General features: G+C 26.0%; 1 long non-coding RNA gene across 1 annotated transcript; it reads left to right on the top strand.

Annotated features, from left to right (window-relative positions):
* The first annotated feature begins 10,477 nt into the window (after positions 1-10,477).
* Positions 10,478-11,392, top strand: LOC111624922. Its single transcript, XR_002756660.1, has 3 exons — positions 10,478-10,731; positions 10,809-10,955; positions 11,043-11,392. It is a non-coding gene; the product is annotated as an uncharacterized LOC111624922 (long non-coding RNA).
* Positions 11,393-13,324: the final 1,932 nt, after the last annotated feature.

Below are 13,324 nucleotides of genomic sequence, written 5' to 3'. Positions count from 1 at the left end.
CGTTGTTAATCCTGATGGCACAAATCTGGAGTTTCCTAGCTGATCAATAGCACAGAGAGACGAAAAAGAGAAAGAAGAAAGAAAAAAAAAACGACGTTTCCTTCTTTCTGCTTGAGTGTTTTTTTTTCTTCAACTGAAACTTGCCGATAAGATAAAGTTAATTATATATAGTGCACAATATAAGGAAAAGACGTGAGACAGAGTTTTGTCGTTCGAAGTCAACTGAAGATAAAAAAAAAAAAATCATTCTTGTTAATGAAACGAAAAAATAGCCATTCCCATTCAACTTCCTTGTATAACGTGAATTATGTTTTATTAAAATTATTTCCTTCATATTAAACTATCTCATTTGACATAATATAGTAACGATTCATTACGAATTAATCACAAAATTTAATTTTATAAATTTTATAAATACCTGTAAAGTTGGTTTTACCGCAAAATCATAAGTTAAGCAGTGAAGCCGATTTTTTCTATCATTTCTTTTCATTAAAGAAATAAATAATAATAATAATTGTATTTTTCAACAACTTTAACGAGACTCGTTAATAATAATAATAATATAATTGTAAAATAAAAACGATTTAATACATAAATTTTTAAATAGAATGAACTTATCAAATTAAAATCTTAATAGATCTTCTATGAAAAAGATTGAACATGAAGATAAGTTCTTATATCTTGGATCAATATTTGCAAGTGATGATAGGATATATCTTAACATTAGTCTCAGAATACAGCGAAGCCATTGTTTGTTCAGAGGTTATGATTGTCTTTACAAACAATAAAAGATTAGAAAAGTAAAATTATTATCAGATTCTTTTGAAAAAAGACCTTACTAATAAATGATATTAATAAATTAATAAATATTATCTGTGGGATTTAAAATTAAATTGAACATGTAAGAATTTCTTGTTTTAGGAAAGATTATAAGATGAGCAGATAAACCTTTCAGTTAGTGGGTTTTGTCATGATCCTAGATTGAACGACAGCAGATTAAAGATAGAAGGATTAAAGGAAGAATCTACTGCATTATAGAGGAAATATTGAATTGTTGGAAAGCTTTTTTTTATTTTATTTCTGAACAAATGAAAAGCAGAAATAAATTATTAAATGTAGAATTTAAAATTTTAGTAACAAAATATTTTATTTGAATACATTTTATTAGTTTTAACAAATAAAATTAAATTTTATAAAATTGAAAGCTAAAATATCAAAACTTAATATATTAAATNTTATTTTATTAAGTTACTCTAGATGTTAACAATGCCTATTAATTATTATAATGTGGCGCCATCCATCGACGAATTAGGAAACTATAAAAATTATTATTTTTTGTATACCTTGTATACTTATCATGATATAAACAAAAATCTGTAAATAAAATTAAGTATAAAATTGTTTACTGATAAAATTTATAACTATAAAAAATAAAATTAAATTAAAGAAATATATACCTTATAAAATAAAAGTAAAAAGTGTAGCAAGTAAAAAATGAATTTAATTTTTTCTATTTTATAAAATTATAATACATTAATTTTAATAAAAATTGTAAAAAACTAACTGCTTAAATAAATACCTTAAATTTGTTCATAATAAGAAAGTTAATTATTGAAGGTTATATGTTAAATGAAAATAAACAAATTTTTTATTAAATTTCTCATTAAATATTCAACAGGCAATCTGATTATAAATATATAAATTTTTTAATATTAAAAAAATATTCAAAATCCTAAAAAAAATCAATTAATTTTACAAAATTACCTAAAATCTCCATTCACTTTCCAGAAAAAAAAAATTATTCAATTTATTTATTCATATATATATGTATATAACTATTTGTCAAAAATAACTCTATAATAACCATAAATACAACTTTAAGATAGCAAATAAATATTAATAAGGCTAAAAAAAACTAACTCAAACAATTTTATCTCTACTTCATCCTTCAACTAGCAATATATTTAATATTCTATCCAGTTTTTACATATTTTTATTATTACTTTCTCCTACTCAGATAGATGCAGTAAGGTAGAGTTAAGAGAGGCATTTCTATGCATCATATGTCTGAGATACTCAGTTTTACCTCAACGACTTTGCCAAATGTCTTCTCTGATCTATAGCACTATGGAGAGAGATAAGATCTTTCGCTTGCCGGTAAATGTATTACGCTTAAAAAAAAATTAAAAAAAAGAAAAGAAAGAAATCTAGACGTCCTGTTTCAAGTAAACTTTACTAGAAAAACGAAACTGTAATCAAAAGACGTCTAAGTCTGCAAGATTCATTGGAAATTTTAATGCGAGAACCTACCTCTCTTGGAGTTTAAAGAAAATTAATGGTCAATGATAACTGGTGTTATAAATCACAAATTTTACTTAAGTTTAAATAGTTTTGTATATATAAATATACATACATATATAGGTATCTGGATGAAGATGAAGATTAAGTTTGACAACTATAAAATTATAATTTTATTTAAAAATTAGAAAGTATAATATATTTAATTTAAATATGAACTCTGAACATTTAAAAAATAAATTTGAGTGTTAAAATGAAAAATAAAAAAAAATTATTGTGAATATTTTATATTTTATGAAATTAAAGTTTTGAATTATGCATTTTTCGCTCTTTTAACTTAATTTTATAAATTATTTTGAAGTATTTAAATTTTTCCTTTATCACATTATTATATTTAATTTTTTTTTAAATGTTTCATATTTTTACATTAAAAAAATAAATAAAATATAATTATTAAGTAGATTTAACATTTCACATTATTTTATATTTTATTTTTTATTTATAAATTTATTTTTATTATATTAATCTATATTAGATAAATAATAAAATAAGTACAGTTTAATTTTAGTTATACTCGACAGATGTCGCTACTAATGAACATTTTAATTATTATTGTTATTATTTATTATTTATTTTTATTGTGAGGATGATAAACGAATCGATAAAAATTTTATTTGTATATTTTAGAATATTTAAATAAATAAATAAAAATTAAGGAATATATGCCATGAATAATATAAAAAAGGAAAATTCGGAATAGAGAAGCTGCCGATTGTCAGAACATCGCAGACTTATTAAATAGGAATTCCTGACTTAAAGTCATCTTGGATCCAAAATGAATTCCAGGAGTGTCGTTGGCAGCTGTTCTTTTACAAGCAAACCTGTCTGTAGAAAAACCTTCTCATTTGATGAACTGAATGGTTGTAGAGAGGGAGACGATAGCTTCAAAATTGATGAGAGGATTATAAAAAATACCAATTATTTCGATAATTATTTATTTCAGAAAAAAAACCTCTTTAAAAAAGTAATAAATAAATTTACATAATTTAAAAATTAAAAAAAAGTAATGAAATTATGAATGAAATGTTGTAATTATGACGTCAGAAGAATTTCTATTTTTGAATGAATGCACGAGACTTGAATGAACGAGTCGCTAGCGCGCGACTTATTCATTCATTCGAAAAGTTAAAATACTATAACGCATTAAAATAGGAATTTTAATTAAATTAAACGGGGTATTAATTTTAATTTTAGAAATTTAGAGATTTTTTTTAATATTTTGTTTTTATGAAAGAAAAGAGGGGGAAAAGTCGATAAAAACAAGCAATCTATTCTTGCATAGAAGGATTGCCATAGTTGTAGATAACAGCTGGAGTTGGTTGTTTAGTTACATTTCCTGTCGCTTAAGAACTTTGCTTTTCTCCTTTAATTTATGCCGAAACTTTTCCCCTGTTGACTGAGAGACCCACACCGTTGAATGAATAAAACACAACGACTTGATTTGAAATTAAAATTAATGACACTACAAGGCGACTAGCAAGTGGATAGCGTAATTTTAACGACCTTATACTGCGCAGAGAAGATGAGTATTTTACAGTTTAAAATATTTTAAAGGGGTTAATGGGTGTTGTGTTGGACCATGCGTGAAGTTAGCAGAAATCCGACATTTCTAACATTAAGGGATTAACTAGGAGAGTTACCGAGGGAAGGTCATTAAAATGTCACATTGTGATTATATGTAAAAACACAAAGCATTGACCTTCCTCTACCAGGAGATACGTCCACTAAATATTACCTACTTCTAACAAGTCTAATTATCTCATTCTCATATCGATGCTATTGATGACCCTTATACCTCGAGCAATTACGTCAACCACACTTAACGACTACGACGTCACGCCAGCAACATTTTTACACGTTCCTCCCCGAAATGATCCATTTATTAATTTTGACATGGCTTGTAGTTTAAAGGAAATTAAACTTTTAATAATACTGTTTTATTTTGATTTAATTAAACCTGCCTTTCTTACAATCGTTACGCATGAGTTCTTGATCTTGCTTCGTAACCTATTTTTATTATTTATAAAGCTTTCTTAGTGTGTTATAAATTGTTAACGAGTTATTTATCCTCAGATCTGTATGTTAAACTTTAAAAAAAATCCTTCAGTTAGATAAATATTGAGCGAAAATAAGGAACTCTTCTCTTTCGCATGAGATATTTCCTTAAGTTAATCATTTTCAATTATCAGTTCGCTTCGGTGTGTGAATTTGCGGTGCAATTAGAATGTTTACTTTAATTACATATTCACGGTTTTAAAATATGGATATAAGAACTTTTAAACGCCACCTTGGAAAAGAATAAAATTAAAGGGTTATGATAATAAATCAGTTGTAAATGATGATGGTGATGTAAATGAGCATTGATGTCTAATGATTAGAGTGAATCTACGGATTTGAGGGTTGTTGTAACGTATCCAAGGGGAGCTAAGGGGGCTAAAATCTTTCAAAAAAATTAATTTTAATAAAAAAAAAGTTAAAATTAATGTTTTTCTACTCATTATATTTAAATGTTATACTGATACAATTTTTTGTTGTTGTTTTAAAGCATTTTCTTTTAGTAACATTTAAGAATATTTGGGACTTTTGTAATTTAAGTTTATTTTCCAGCCTTTAGTGAATGTAATTCTTGGCCAAGTTGCTGAAATTATCGTTTATTGAATGCTCGCAACTGGAATATCTTACTTTAAGGTCTGTCAGGGAAAAAAAAAGCTTCTCGATAACAGCTCTAAGATAAAAATGTAATTGATTTTGCTGCCAAATTGTACAACAAAAGAAATTAAACTTTTAATCAGTTGAAACTCTTGTATTGCATTATATATATATATATATATATTTAGAATGTAAAATAAATTTTAATTTTCATATAATTAGACAGATGTGCATTATATTCATTAAGAGTTACAGTTTAATTTCATTAATTTTTATTTATGCAATTGTGATACAAACTTTATTCCGTTTGCCATGAGTTTTTCTTAAATTAAAGATACTTCTACTTATAATAATAATAATAATAAGCAAATAAATATATAAATAAAAAATCTCAAATGATGCAAGACAGGTATAAATTTTATGAACTTAAAACAATTAGAAGAAGAAAAACTACCAAAAAATTAAATTATGTAAATTATTTTTCATCATTTATATATATATTTTAAATTATTTATTTTATGTAATATAATTAATTAAGTCATTATATTTATATATTTTTTTAAAAATAATAATTTAGTTTTTCGTTCACAGATGGCACTAACATCCTTTCAATTGAAGAAAATGAAATTATCTATATATATATGGCTAGCAAAGTATTAATGGAAGGAAAAAATATATATATTTATCTTTATTCTAATTTATGTAGAATCTAGTAATAGCTATCAGATATATCTTGTATCATAATTCTATACTAGAACCTATCTAGTAGTACATATATAGTTTAATGTAAAATTATTAACTTAATAAACTCTATAAAGTCAATGATAATATTACATATAATTACCTTAAATACTGTATAATAATAGATTACAACCGGTCTACTTAATCAGATAATGGTTATCAATTATTATATAAGATTATAGATAAAATACATTTATAATATATTGATAAATTAGTTTATAAGGCTTATAAAAGAAGGAAAAATTGAGAAAAATGCAATTAGAATTAATAAAATTAATTAAATTTTAAATAATAGAAACTAAAAAAATATTTAAGTATAATATTTCTAATTTAATATAAATATTAAATCATTAAATTATTATTTTTATAATTGCTTTAACTCAAGATCATATACTTAAAACATATATTTCTTAAATTAGAATTTTTATTTCAATTTTTTTTATAAATAAAACTATAAAAATTAATTGAAATATATTAATTAATACATATATTAATTAGTTTTGTTAATTAAGAAGTGGATATTTATGATTATTTTCCTTCTTAGCTGTGAAGAAAAGAGTAAGAATTATTATGAGAAAAGATTAAAAACTTTTTTTAAAAAAATAATAAAAATAAAGGAGTAAAAGAAATTATATAAGAGTAGTGATAGAGTATCAAATAAAATCATTCAGCTAACGATCAGTTTCTAAATCTATTTTGTTCTCTGAAAGGGAAGAGCAGGATGATAATGGTTGGAAGATTTATTCTGAATCTAAATTTGATTGTAATGTATGTTTAATCCAGTTAGGTATCCAGATTTTTAACCTCTTATAAATCCATTTTGATTGTTCTACTTATTTGTATATTTGTTCCATCTTTTTTAATAAATTACAGCATATATAAATTTATAGCTTCCTTTATTTATTTAATTTCTCCTGTTCCTTTTTCTTATTCTTAATATTTATACTGGAAACAATTAATTATAAAGTTAAATTAACTTTATAATTAATTAATTAATTACAATGAAATATTTAAAATTCTATTAAATTGTTTTTTTGTAAATAAAATATATATATATAAAAATTTTAATCAATTAAAAATTTATATTTAATNGGATATTTTTCTTTTAATATTCTCCAGAATATTAAATCTTAAATAATATGGTATTATTTGAAATTGTTCTCATTACAGAGTAGCCCCTGTAAATGATACTTCACTGTAAATTTCCTAGATCAAAAGGTTGAAACAAACTACTCATTATCAGATAATGAAACTACTCTCATTTATTTTATTTGAATTTTCACGTTTTAAAAAAAGTTAAAGTGTTGGAGAAAAGTAAACTATTGTGCAAACTGCTTTAGATGACCTCTCAGGAGAAAAGTGTCAGTAGGGAAAACAAATGGTGTAGACATTTGATGGATAACAGGATAGATCTAAGTTTGGGAGTTACAACATCTGGAAATGGGTCTTCTCTAAAGATTTGAGAGACCGTCATAGAGGAGTAGAAATATCAACTAACTCGATATCATAAAAATAAATATCGCTAATAACAAATATTTGGATCATTAATGGTTGATGGTCTTAAGGACTTGGCACGTGACTTTTTCGATTTCCACTATCTATTCTGAGTTCAGGAATTTTTTATATGAAGAAGCAATCATTTTTATCTTTATCTACTTCTTACAAAATTCGTCCTTACTTTGAGTAGTTACTCATAGATCATCTCAAACAAATGTCCGTAATAAAGCTTGTGTACTTTAGTTTTCTCTCCTACTATATTTCTATAATGTCATTTCAATGTAGGAGGAAAGTTACTATATAAACAATGGATTAAGTAGCGTTTCCTTTATCATTTCCCTCGAAGAAGAATCAGCTTAAAACACCTCCAAGATAAGAGGAAGAAATATAAATAAAATCTTTCCGAGGAAAAAAAAGTATAATGATAACCGTAAATCAAATCAGTAATATTCCATTTGAATTCTAAAGTAAGATTTCCAAAGGCTTCCTCCCCAAATCTGAAGTTATAAACAATGCAAAGAACGTATTTACAATTTAAATTTTTACTTTATTTACTATATTAAAGATAATCAAAGCAAATTACATAATTATCTAACGTAATAATTTAATTTTTTCATATAAACCGATATATAAAAGACGTTATTTGCGTATAAGTTTTTAATTAAATTGGAAATTTCTTCGAATGTAATTTGTAGAAGCGATGTAAAATAAACCGAAGCAAAGATAAAACCCGCAACTCGATAAATCAATATGTAAACACTATCATTTCCGATAGCAAAAGCAGATAAAAGTGTTAGAGACCACGCTTCATAACAATTCAATATCCCAACAACTAAAATAATTTATAAGATCGTTAGTTTAAACTTTGCTACAATAGAATTGTGTCGTTCTTCAGAACGATAAAGGCAAAACCAACAAAGAAGAGTGGACGAAGACGTGCAAGTATGCTAAAAGACGAACTAATGTTGGTTGACAATTAACGAGAAGGTTTATTCAAGCATCGGAGAATGTGAACCGTTCGTGCTCAGGAATGTGAATGTGAGTGACGATGACTGTAACTGTGTAGTTTAGAGCACAAGGTGCAGAGAGGAAGAGATAAGAGGAAATGATAGATGAACAATCCAACGAGCATGACGCAGAGGAATATAGTAGAATCCGGACTAGGGAAGTGAATTTTATAGCACGGCAACGACTAATGATCCTGGTCTATCACGGGGCAGTGGCTAGTCTCACTTAATTGACCCATTACCAGCTGAATAGGTGGTAGGTAATGGTATAATCCATCTTGCCCTCGTATTCTGTTCGGCATCATACTACAAGCTTTTGGATGTTTTAATTTACAGTGGTCTGACAGTAAGACAAGTGAAGACTAGATATTTCATAATGATCTCATTATGTTGCGGCTACACTCCAGTAACAGTTAAATGTGACTCACCTGTTAGTTATATTGATTATTATACCGTAACTTACTCACTCCGATGGTTATGTTATGTTTATATTCACAATATAATTTAAAGGATGAGTATTTAATATATAATCGATTCATTCTATTATTACTAAAGATGCGCTTAAGGAGGTTAACTGAATAATAATTAAAACTAGATGCGATTGCGAATGTTAATAACTATCCTCTCTCTTCTCTCTGTGTATATAGACATGTATAAATCTCTCTCCTTCTCTTCCTCTTTGATTACATTATTAATGAAACAATTTCTAAATTACAATAACCAAACATATTTTAATTATATTTAAAAGTTTAATGGTTTTTGCTAATACTTTCGACTCTTAAAAGAAGAATTTATCTGTTTCGAGTGGGATGTTTAAACAATAATTCTTTCTAATTATATCTTTATTATACTTTGTAAGCATCCGAATCTTTCGCTGGTCTTATCGTTACTGGATCAATTGTCTGCGTGAATAGCTTTCTCGTTTTAAAGAATTAACGTCACGTATGTCACGTGATATCGATAAGTCTTATAGATAAAATAGGAAACATAATAGTGATTTTATGACTAGCTTCCAGCCTTGGAGACTCGCTGACTTTGTAACGATCCATGGTGGTTACGCCTTACCATTAGTTCGTGTGGTTTTATAGGCCATTATGTCGTCATAACCTTAGCTATTCTAAAGTGTTGGTGTCCAGAAAAGTATTGGATACCTTACTAAATACAAGAAAACGAGAGATAGTTCGTTTTTACCCTCGGGTTGCCTTCTAGTCATTACTCTACTCTTCTTAAGTTTGACCTGATCAAATATTTTTAAATATTTAATATTTATCAACGTACGGAATAAAGGTTTCTGATTTTTCCTAAGGCATCTACACATTTCTTTTATTACATTTTATTAAATTTAAATGTATTCTAAGCATTATGAAAATTATATTACAATTGCTTTAAATTATTTATTTGTTTATTTAAAGTTTTATTTGGCTATTCTATGTTAATTTATAATTTAAAGCGAAAATTAAACTATATAAATTATAGATTAGTCTTTTCCTCATGATATATGTATACTGCAGTGAAGTATTATTTACAGGCGCACTCCGTTTTGCTTTACAAAACATTTGAAAGTTATAATGTTTCCAATGGTAACAAATCGAACATTTTCATTTCTTTTCGTGTAAAAATAAATATTTAACGTCTTAAAAAACTATCAAATTATAATATTTCCTATATTTTGATTAGTTACTAAACAGTTTAGAACGTTTGTTTTTAAAAACAGAACTATGAGCAGATTAAAGTTTTTTCTTTATTATTATTATTTCTTTCTTTTTTTTTTATAAAATATAAAAATTTTATTTTCCTTTGATATTTTCTTTCAAACTATGGAAATAATATTGGTGGTTTTTTCCACGTGGGAACAAGTCGTAGGTTTAAGTTTGTAGGGAATGTCAGATCCAAGATTGAAATATTGTCTAGTGTTTGCTCTTGCGGAAGCAAAACAACTATGAAGGGAAGTCTGTCCAAAGACTTGTTGGAGCGAAAAAGTGTTTCTAAGAGATGGATTGCAGTTCTTAGCAGGAGTTCAGGAAATTACTCTGGATCCAGACTATTTGCAATTCATCTCTCCTGCTTGAATCTGAAGAAATGGACCAGAAGATAAAATGTAGAAAAATCTCTTTTCCTATTAAAGAAAGAATATATATACATACATATATGCAGAAATATCGAAGATATTTATTTTAAAATTTTATTATATATTTTAATACTTAAATTATAAAGAAAATTATATTAATAAAATAACGAGGAAAGCAGAATTATCAGTATCGAAAAAAAAAGTTATTTTTTTAAGTTATGAAAGAGTTTCTTCTCCTCGAACATTAAAGCAATAGTTCGATAGCATCTTTTCTTAAATTCGTTAGAAAAAAAACAGAAAAAATTCGAACCTATTTCTATTACCGTAGAGAATTCAACTCAAATCCTCAAATTTCGATGTTATTTTCTATACTTGTCAGCGCAGTTACGCTTTGGGAACATCAAAACTGAGGTAAATGAAAGTGCCTTTTTTCTCCTTTTTTTTATACCTATTCATTTTTTTTAACATTGAGCTTTTACTTCCTTTAGGAATACGATTTTGATCCCACGTTCATTGTGGTTTGGTCGACAACTTGATCTGTGAGAATCTTTCTGACTAAATCTCTTTCAAACAAAGTAGAACCGAACTTCAGAATCGACGGTTGTCATTCTTTTGCTCTTTCTCTACTCTTATTGGTTAGACAAAGTCCGAGTTGATTTAACTTGTCAGGATTGGAATGTTTTAAAGAATGTTGATTTTTCCTTTGATTTTTTTCCCTCTAGATCGAAATTGTGATAAATAGACGTTCATCATAACGAATCCGACTCTATTTAATCTTATACTAAAGGATGTAAAAAACAACGAGAACATAAATGAAGAAGAAACCTTTAAAAATAATATATATATATATATAAAATCCAAACAAACATTATTGAATATCGAAAAAAGTTAGAGATATTCAGAATAACTCCTTAAAATTCATGAAAAACTAAAGAAAATTTTCGGTTAGAACTATTTTCGTGATGTAAACATGCGATTTTGAAGAGTAAAGCGTATAAAGAAGTAGTTATGCAAAATCTTATCGCGTGTTTATGTAAAGAGGAATCATTTTTAAAACATGGATTGTGAGAAAAATCTGGTAAAGGAAAAAAAAAATACTTTTCAGAGAATAAAAAATATGTACAAAATGTGAAATTCAAAAATATAAATTATTCGTTTAAAAATAAAAAAAGATATGTGTATATATATATATAACATTTATGTTAAAAATTATGTCTACGTACATATACATATATATTTTTATTACACCATTTACGATATTATTTTCTTGGATTTTATTGCAATTTAGAAAACCTGTTATCCATTTATTTAATGCGAGTATCCATTAACGAAACGATTTAATTCGTAAAAAATCAAACGTGAAATGACAGATAAATATTCTAATTTTAATCTTTTGATAAAAGCACTGAAAATATTTTAACAATAATTCTTCTGCCGAATAAAATTTATATTTATATATACATAAATTTGAACATTAAATTGAGAGATTGTAACAATGTTTATGGTTATGTAGAAAAAAAATTTTTTTTCATATTCATTTCAATTTCTTATTTTTTTTAAAAAAAATTATCTTTAAATTTAGATATTAAACTTTAAAATTAATTAATAAACTTTATAACAAGTAAAATAATTTATTTATATTGAAATTTTAGTATTTATATCTTCGGAAGTGTTCATTTAAGGTTTACTTTAATAAATTTTAACTGTCTCGTAAAGAAATTTTTCTAAAAGTTAAACAAATAAAGAAGAATTCTGCAAGATCAAACCAATACTTAAATGCAAATCATGCTTTAACGTACCCAAGTTTATCCAGGAACTTTCTTCTCCTCTACCAAAGCTTCCAAATTAATTAAAGTAATGACTTCACACAAACCTTTTCACTTAAATCTCTTGGTAATTTATAAATTAAACGGAAAATAAAATTTGTAATAAAACATAGAAGACGTATCTACTATATACATACACGTATATGTGTATATATATACATATATGTAACATTTCTTAACGGACTGATACTGGAGAGAGAGAGAGAGAGAGAGGAGAGAGATAGAAAATAGTAATTTCCTGACTGTATTCATGAAGGGAGAATTTAAATAGATTTATTAAGATAGTATCGTCTTGTCTGAACTAGTTTGATATTTAAATGTGTTTTCTCTTTAATCCTGTAGTGCACATCTGCTTCGTTACAGATAAACTGATACATATATGAGACGGAAGCAATTAAATTTGAATCAAACAGTCTGTTCCAATGTAGAGACAGATTGAGTTTCTGGGATGTCATTACCGAACACATCTGTTGTTATCCCTCTTCCCTCTACATTAATATCTTAATCCTGGCTATAAATGGTCCCCTTAGAATATTGTAATCTTCGAGGGACACGACCACATTAGTAGTAAGATACACTTTACATGTTTCGCCGTGTGTTTCCACATTAAAACTTGACCCAAGATACGTTTAATCAATTATGGCAAGTTCTCTTTTACTTGAAATTTTTACTTTTACCATTTTCTAAATATTTAATTTACATCGAAACGTGTAAATATAAAAAAATAGGAAGCGAGAGTGGAGAGAGAAGAGAAGAGAGGAAAGAGAGAGAGAGAGATTTTTCTACTAGTTTTCTCACTTATATATATTTCGTTTTGTAAATTAATTTATCAATATTCATCTAGTTTAATTATAATTTTAACTAATTTATCTTCATTTTATTTAATTGAAGTTTTAAAATTAGAAACGATCGAGAATTATCATTTCTTAAGCTTCAGCGTATAAAATTGTTATAATTTAGTCACGTTGGCGTAATTAAAAATTCTCATTTTAATCGATTTTTTTATTTTAAAAAAATGTATAAATATTTAATTTATATAAAGTNAAAAATGTCGTTAAAATTCTGTAGAGTGTTACAGTTCTCAATTTCTTGTATTGTTTCTGTTGTGGATGTCGAGTTGAGAACGATGGTATTTCGTTTCTGTTCACATAAAAGGGAGCGAGCGGGTTGTATAAGAG

Source organism: Centruroides sculpturatus, unplaced genomic scaffold, assembly GCF_000671375.1.
Source record: "Centruroides sculpturatus isolate CEXI.00-Female unplaced genomic scaffold, Cexi_2.0 scaffold93, whole genome shotgun sequence".
NCBI lineage: Eukaryota > Metazoa > Arthropoda > Arachnida > Scorpiones > Buthidae > Centruroides > Centruroides sculpturatus.
This window is presented reverse-complemented; position numbering and strand designations above follow the sequence as displayed.